This window comes from Piliocolobus tephrosceles, chromosome X (assembly GCF_002776525.5).
Source record: "Piliocolobus tephrosceles isolate RC106 chromosome X, ASM277652v3, whole genome shotgun sequence".
Taxonomy (NCBI): Eukaryota; Metazoa; Chordata; class Mammalia; order Primates; family Cercopithecidae; genus Piliocolobus; species Piliocolobus tephrosceles.
Window position 1 is genome coordinate 87,388,323 of NC_045455.1, and position 9,231 is coordinate 87,397,553.

Genomic DNA, 9,231 nt, shown 5'->3' on the forward strand with positions numbered 1-9,231 from the left:
CCCGCCATATTGTTCAGGTTGGTGGGAGGGGAAAGGAGATCCTTTGTTCTAGGAGACGGAGTGCCCTGCCCAGTGTGTGTGTGTGTGCATGTGTCGGGGGATAATCCTGATTAGGCCAGTCATGCTCATTCCACTTCCCTTTGCCAATGATTGGTCTAACGTTGACATGGACCAGTTGATATGTGACCTAGTTCTGGCCAATGAGATACAAAGGGTATTCTTCTGGGTAGTTCCTTGACAGAGTTTTCTCTGACTTAATAAATAGATAGGACTCAGCAAGGAGAGGACTTCTTTGCCCCACCTCCTGACTTGACTGTGGTTGTACAAGCCACCTTGTGACCATAAAGTAACATCAGAATTGGCAGGGCAGAAAGACGGGAAGGGCATGCTTGGCCATTTCAGCACACTGTGAAACTGCCTCATTCTACCTGAAACTGCCTTCTGCAGACCCCTCACTATGTGAGATTATTAAATTTTGTCTTTATTGCTGAAGTTGCAGTTAGTCAGGTGTACTGTTTCTTGCAACCAAAAGCATTCCTAACTGGTATATTTACCATTACATTTGCTTTTTAAACAAGCAGTTGAGTGACAAAAGATCTGCTTCCAATTCCCTACAGTTTTCTTTTTCATATTTATTTGTTTAGAGACAGGGTCTTGCTCTGTTGCCCAGGCTGGAGTGCAGTGGCACAGTCATAGCTCACTGCAGCCTCAACCTCCTCGGCTCAAGTCATCCTCCTGACTCAGCCTCCTGAGTAGCTAGGACTACAGGTGGGTGCCACCATTCCTGGCTAATTTTTTTAATTTCTTGGTAGAGACAGGGTCTCAGTATGTTGCCCAGGCTGTTCCCTACAGTTTCTATACAAAGAAGTACAAGATAAAAATTCAGAACTGTACATTCCAGAGGAGAGAAGGGTCTGGTTGACCAGAGGGCTCAGGAAAGACTGAGGGCACTTGGGCCACACTCACACACGGTAGGTGAGAGTTGAACAGTCCGACAGAAATTGTCAGGGTGTTCTGGGCGCAAGTGCAGGTCCCAGCATGAGCAAACGATGACAGCTCCTTTGGATACCCTAGTGGACCTGGATTCCAGTCTGGATTCCAGACCTGAATTCCAGTTTAAACTCTTGCCTGAGTGTTCTAACGCTCGTGGGTGCTTCAGGAAGTCTGCGCTTTCAGTCTTACAACACTCCCTGAGGATCGTCAAGCCAGGCATGTGTTGAGGCAGGAAGCTCCGAGGCTGAACAGCACAATAACAGGGCCCCTCTCTTACCCCACCTCCAGGCTGCAGTGCCTGCCCTTGGCTCTGAGCTGGGTGAATTTCCTGACTTCTTAATATACCTTCCTCCTGGGGCTGAGGTCCTTATCTCCTTCCTTTGTGGCCCAAGTCTTAATTTTAGTGTCAGGGGATCAGACCAACAGCCTGAAAGTTTCCTTCCAGGACCTAGAGGAGTCTTTTAAACTAAAGGTACTCCTGATGGGCTGTTGCAAACTTCCCAATTTTTAGATGTGGTCAGGCTCTTCAAATCATGTCACACTATTAAGGATTAAAAAAATACCATAGGTAACAAAAAATACATGTTTAAGTGACTCTTGGCTGGATGCAGTGATGTCTGTAATCTCAGCACTTTGGGAGGCTGAAGCAGGAGGATCGCCTGAGGCCAGGAGCTTGAGACCAGCCTGGGCAACATAGTGAGACCCCATCTCTATGAAAAATAATAAATTAGCTGGGTGTGGTGGCACACACCTGTAATTCCAGCAACTCGGGAGGCTGAGGTGGGAGGATTGCTTGAGCCCTGAAGTGCAAGGATGCAGTGAGCTATGATTGTACCACTGTACTCCAGCCTATGTGACAGGGCAAGACCCTGTCTCTAAAAAATCAATAAATAGTGACTCTTCACTCACAAGACCGGGCACTGAGACTGTAGAAGAAAAGCAATCACTTTAATATTTGGGGGCTTCTTTTTTTATTTATAAGGAACAGGTTTTGGGGGCTTTTCTAAACTGGAACTGTATTTTCACTGGTTGTTAATCATAACTGCTGTTCTTTCTAGATACTGAAATCACAGGATTCCTACCTTTTCCTTTTCCACCATCATTTTTTTAAAAAAATGGGATAGCATTTTAAGTGCAAAGTACAAAATAAGCCAAGACAAAAGTGAGCCGTGGCTTGCCCAGCCAGGCAGTGGGGATTGGTAGCCAGAAAAGGCCTAGACAGGCCAGCAACCTGTCAGCTTCCACCTCCTCCAGCTTTTATACTGAAGCCCACACCTGTGGATTCTTCCTGGTTCTGGAGCTCAAGCAGATCATGCAGTTTGATGGAAAAGGGAAGGGTGGTGCTCAAGACAGAAGCAGGAGGAGAACCTCAAGTGGACTCTGGACAGGGTGTGCCACCTCCGCTGTCGTGTTGCCTGAGCCTTTAACTGGGTCCTGATGAAGGTTCCAGCTATCCCGGGGATGCTGATGGAAGCTCAGGGAAGCAGTTGTCCACATGTGGGAAACCCCACAAGGCACCATGGAGCCCTGAAGACCAGTCCCCAGGGGCAGGAGTGATTGCTGGGCTACCCAAGTCAAGGAGATGTCAGGACAAGCGGGGGACAGAGAGATCTTCACCGAGATGAGCTCCTCCCTCTGAGACCAACCTTGGCAGATCAAGGTTTTTGTTTTAATTAAGGAGCCGGGGGGGTTCTTACACAGAGCTAAGGATTTTGTGCCAGGACTTTGGCAGCAGAGGCTGGTAGAGAGAGGAGATGAGCAACTGGACTGGGGCAGGACGGAGAAGCAAAGGAGCAGGGAACAAGACAGCAATGAGCTGCCCTGCAATAATAGCCATGCAATCCAACAGCTACCCAGGGGCAGAGTCCCACAAATGGGCATCTGAGGGTTTCCAGTCCAGAGGATGGGGCTGGCACCCAGAGGCTGGCTTTAACCATCAGGGGACACTTGAAGTCAGACAGGAGGCAGGGTCTCAAACGATGCCTAAGGGGAAGGAAGAAAGGGTTCAGTCTCGAGTAAATGTACATGGTGTGCTGGTGCCCATCCAAGGCCCAATCCCATCAGCGGCCTGGAATTTGAGGGCAGAAGTACAGCTAACCCATGGGGATAAGTACTGGGGGATTAGTCAGGCAGCATGCAGGAGGCGTATGGCACACATTACTCATGTAATCATACTTAACACTTATCCAGTGCTTAGTTTGGTCCAGACATTATTATAAATGCTTTTCTGGATTCTTCCTTTAATCCTCACAACAACCCTACTATTCTATCATCATCCCTGCTTTGGAGATTAAGAGACTAGAGCCCACAGACATTAGGTGACTTGCCCAAGGTCAGATATCCTGCAAGAGGCAGAGTCAAGATTTGAACCCCCGGCAGGCTGGCCTAGGAGCTGTGCACAGACCCACTTTGGCAGTAGAAGATTTTTGCCCTCTGCTCTATGTTGCTTTCTGGGTGCAAGCGACCCTGGGCACAAAGGTGGCAATCTTGACCTGAATAAGTTCAGAGCTGACCTGCAGGCAAATCCTGCCTGCCTTTCACTGACTGATGAGATCATCTCACAGGGATCCAGAGAACAGAGCAATGCATCTTTAGGCTGTCTCCTTCTGTGAAGAGACCAGAAGGTATGGGGATTGTGCGGGCAGAAGCTCTCAGCGATAGTCTGAGAAGGTCAAGGGTTACCCCTACATTCTGATTCAGGTGTGACTGGCCAAGCACGTCACCTCGCTGCCTCTTTCCTCAAAGCAAGATCATGTGATTGGACTAGATCTATAAGGTCCACTTGCACAGTAAGATTGTATGATTTTGTGTTTATCTTTACCAATCAATCTTCTGAATTTCTTTCCTTGTCCAATCATGGGGACTTCTGCATAAATTCTAAAAAAAAAATGGCTAGTGGTCTTGCAATATTATCTTCCTGTTCCCAAAATTGCCTAGAATGCTTGCCAACAAATCATGTTTGTTTTGTTTTGTTTTAAAAACATAGTTTTTAAAGTCCTTTTTAATAATATCATTAGATGATGCAGCATGGGTTTTTATCCTCTCACCCCAAATTTCGTTTTCTCTACTTAATGATCTCCAGCCATAATTTTCAAACAAATAACATGGAGAAGAAAAGGGATTTTTAAAGGAATTTATTTATTTTCAACAAATAAAATGAAAAAGAAAAGTGATTTATTTTCCTCCTCTCCATCATATAGATAGTAATTTTCCGGATTTTTCCTTTTAAAGGGTTTTCTTGTTCTTTTTCTTCTGCTGCCTTTTTAATCTGGTTTTTACTTCTCCATGCTACTTCTTTCTGCAGCAGACTTTCCACATCAACTGGATTTGTAATAGTAGGATTTGTTTCCTCTGTAATTGCTTTATACCTCTTCATGCCTCTTCATCACACTCACACAGAATTTGCTAGAAACTCACGGGGAGGACATATGTCTTCCTATCAGTGAAACCAAAGCTCTGGTCAACAGGTGACATTCATTATCCCTCCTTTTCTCTGTAGCCTCAGGCTCAGATCCTGAAATTTACTTTGGACCAATAGTTCGCATTTTCAATTTCCGACTAAAAAAGAAAATTAACTTTTGCTCTGAAAAAATTGTAAGCATATACATAAGAGGAAAGAAATGTTCATAAATTATGTATGTTTCAGCATTATCAATACATGGCCTATCATGTTTCATCTTTACTCCTCTTGGATAATTTTTTAAATTGATGCATAGGAAATGTACATATTTTTGTGGTACATGTGAAAATTTAATACATTCATATAATTTGTAAAGATAAAATCAGTGTCATTGGGGTCTTGGATAATTTTGCAGCAAATCTCAGTCATTTTATCACTTTGGGATTACTTCAGCATGTGAAGAAAGGGAATTTTAATTAAATAATAAACTATTATTTGGCTGGGTTTCAAATTTCAGCAAGAAAGCCCACACTAATGGTATAGCTGGGGCTTATTTTTATAGATTATTATTTTTTCAACAGAAAAATCTAAAGTCAATGATGATACGCAATTCTTCCCCCCACAGTAGGTTTGGTTGAGCCTGGGGATCTAACTTTCTTACAAATGCCGGGCTTGCCTCCAGGAGGGCAACAGAGCCGTGTTTCTGCAGGCCTGGCTGACTGCTGGGCAGATGGCCCGCGGTCCCGGGCAGAGTGAGGCTGGCTGCTCCGTGACTGCTGCCGCTGCTCATGACAAGTGCGTCCAGGAGGAGCCTGGAAGAGACACAGGAAGGAAAGGGCTGGTCTTCCACCGAAGTCGCCAGCAGATCTGCCCTGAGGGTGTGTCTGGAGTTCGGGAACTTTTGAAGAAGGAAGGCTAAAACTGGAGTACTCTGCTAGGCACCCCTCCTTCCTCAGAGGTGGAAATTAAACGGCCTGGTCAGAGCCTAGCCATTACAGAAAACTCAGGCTAGCTATCTCAAATATATGCGATTTTTGTCTTATATAGACATGACATGTATGTTACATGTAAAATTATAACAGATATATGATATGTGAAGTCAGGATATAGCACTACCTGTTGAATTTCTACTCCCTTAAAATGTTTAGACCTGAGCCACGCTATCCTGTTGTCTTTTTTAATATTTATTTATTTATTTATTTTTAGAGGCAGGGTCTTGCCGTGTTGCCCAGGCTGATCTTGGATTCCTGGACTTAAGCAATCCTCCCATCTAGACCTCTCAGGCAGCTGGGACTACAGGCACATGCCACCACACCCAGTACGCCATCCCTTTAAACTCTGCCTTGGCTCCAGCCTGACAATAAAGTCAGTTGCTTTCAATTGCCCATTCACCCCAACACGGCTAAAACTAAGTCCTCCTGCCTCCTCTCCAGCCATCTCCCGCAACGTCCCCATCAGCCAGTGCCTGACTTCCTTAGAGTCCTCCCGGGAACCCTGAAGTTCTCCTGGTCTTTTCCCTCTCCCTCACCTCAACCCCAAACTCAATTATTTCTACATCCCTTCCCTGAACTGCTAACCAGAGCCACCCTGCACCCTCCCCTTCCCCTCATGGTACCAGCCCTATTCTATTACTTCTTAACAGATTTGCTTTTTCCTTCATGAATTTATTTAACGGTTTATTCATTTCCTTCCAGTCTCATTCCCTTGTAACCCACTATTGGCCAGTCTAACCATCCTAAAACCACCCCTTCCTGTACTGACAGAATGAAACACATGTGAGTATCTAGCAAACGGCCAGGCCTCAACCTTACCTGTGCAAACTCAGCCTCCCTGTTCCCAACGCCTCCACCCTTCACTGGCCTCTCCCACAGTTGATTGGTTTTATTACCTTCTCTGTCTTTCCAGAATGCCTTCTCTTCTCTGCTGATATAAACTGTTACTGCCTTCAAAGCCGTTTCCCAATGCAGTCACTAATGATTCCTTTCAGAACTCATAGCTGTATCTTGCCTTTAATCGCCTTAGAAATGTTTCCTAATATTTCATGGAAGCCTGGCCTTCCCTAATAGAGTGCAAGGTCTTCTAGGGGAATAATTATATCTCTTATGTTACTATTTTCAATCGAATTAGCATGGCATTGCTGAATGAAGGGATACATTTCCTGGATCATGCACCACGCCATGAGTTGTTTCCTTCCACTGCTCAGCCAGGTCACTGGTGGACTAAGCTGGTAGGGTTTTAAGTAAAGCAGGGATGTTGATGAGTGTGCATGTGCGTGTGTACATCTGACTAAAAACATTCCAGTGTCAAATTAAGATTGTTTTGGAATTATTTACAATGCAGAAACTGGAATGTCTAGCAAGAGGATAATAGTTTGCGGCTATTAGCTACAACAGTTATGAAGGCTCTATAGAAACATGGAAAGATAAAAGCCGTCTGTATGGAAAAGGCTCGAATGAAATACGCCACAGTGATCACAGTGGCTCTGCTGAGATGATGGAATTATGACTCATCCTCCAGACCTTCCCTTCTTTTAATCTTTCCAAAATGTTATATTTAATGACTGTGAGTATATTAAAAGTAATAAAACAGGAAGAAGAGTAAAGGGAAAAGTCAATGGCTAGCAGTTAAGTGCTGAGACACAACTGACCTTAGGCAAGATGGTAGTGATACCGATTAGAGGTCTTTCCTCCAGATTTCTCTAATTGGCCACTTTTCCTTTAGGCCGTATTTGCTTCTCTGATTTGCCGCTTCCCCTGCCCCATGCCTCTCCAACTATCCCAGCCTGGGTTTTTTGTTTTTTTTTTTCTTTCAACTTTTCTAGTATGCCTTCAATAAAAACTACCTGTCTTATTTCCTCTTGCTAGGACCATCAGTTATTCCTAAATAATGACATGGTACATGTGAATGAGTTCATATGCAGCCTCCTTTGGTAAACATACAGCTAGAGATAATGACACAAAGGAATAACTGGAGTCCTTCCTTGGTTTATTAACCTCCACAGATCTCTATTTTCATCCATCCATCCATCCATTCACTCACTCACTCACTCAGCTTTGTCCTCGTCAGTGATTTCGATGATGACCCAGAAGGCACGTTTACCGTATCTGTGGATCATTTGAAGCAGGAGCTACAGAAAGTCCACAGGATGGCAGAGACCAGAAAGACTTCGCCGGGCCAGAAAGGCAGACTAAAACAAACAAGAGGCTTAAACAACACGCACAGGGTCTGCAGCCTGAGTCAACCCAAGCGGCGGCTGCACAAGGGCAGCCAGATAGCAGCTCTCGTGAGAAAGCCTTGGGGCTTTAACCAGGAGTAAGTTCCGGAAGAGTTCAAGGTATGAAGGCACTGACAGAAAAGGCTCCTTTGATCTTAGGTCCCAGGAAGAGAAGCAAGTTCTCTCTGTAGCAGCCCCTGGGAGGAGCAGGAGGAGCAGGCGAACCAGGAGTCCAGCGCTGGGAGGTAGAGCCTCAAAAACAGGCAGAATTCCAAGTAAAGCCAATGGCGATCTTATAAACAGCAGCAGTGCCCACTCATGCGAGGGAGAAGGTAGTCAGGAGCAGACAGGAGCATGAGTAGCAGGAACAGGAGGAGCCAGGGAGCCCAGGCCAGTGGCCCCTGAGGTGCCACCAGTGCAGTGCCGCCCTGCTCTCAGTGGCACTGGCCTCATCTCCAGGAGGGGACTGTCCCCTGTGCTTCCTTCTCCACGCTGCTCTTCCCACCTGAACGATTTTCCTTCCTCGCTCCCACTGGGCCTTCCCACAGGCTTTTCTCTCTGCCTGAAAGAAAAACTACCTCTAGGAGGAGGGAAATGATAGTCGTGCTGCATTTTCAATCCTGAGCGTGTCACCTGCAGGGACACTGATATGCTGGAGCCTTGTAAGCTGAGCTAGATGGAATTTCTGGAGCGTGTCAGCTGAAGGGTAACCAAAGGGACATGGATGTTGAGGCTGGAGACAAGGTGCCCACGGCACAAGAGGTGTTTTTACGTGTTCAGTAAATTTTCATGTGGCGATATTAGAGCATTGAAGAGGAAATCCATGAATTGACTCAGTAGATGGGTTGAATGGCTTTTAAACCCAGTACCAGATGTTTACGTTCTTTGAAAATGGGGGCATTTCAGTCACAGTGGTAGCTTCCCATAGCATGACTTTTGAGCCAATGGAGTCATCCGCATCTGATAAGTAAAATCATACATGTGCCTACCTGGTGAACTCCACAGAACTTCTTAGCAGAGATTTGGGAGTGTGTGCTTTTTAGACCAAGGAGCCTGAACTGTCCGGAGGATATGTACTGTGAAGCTTTTTAAAATATAACACAGAAGGGTTTTATGAGATCATCTGGTTCTTGTATTCAATCACACATACTTGCATTACGCAGAGTATACCCATAGAGTATTTTTTCCTTTTGTATCAAGCACCTAACCCAAGTGGGAAAGAAATACCTGACTGATCCTCAGTGACTGTAGCTGATCAGCTCCATGCTTGGTTTTTGGAGGAAGATGAGAACCCAGGCTCCCTCTTGTCTCTCACACTGGTGCTCCAACACCCTTATTCAGTCTCGAATATTAAAGCTGATGGATTTAGCAACAGTGTGCTTCTGAATAGGGGTGAGAAAGAAACCTCAAGAGAATGTTTGTAGCTGATAACAAGAGAGAAGTGTCTGGTTTTGCTAACCAAACAGGAGATGAAATGTTCTTTTGTATGTGAGCAGGAAGCAAGCAGATTGTCTACTTCAATAGCTTTTTATACCCACCAGCCGTGTTGAATTCGATCTTCTCCATCAGTATTATCTATAAAACCTCTTTCATTAGTGATTTAGTTAGGAGAGTGCTGTAGCCT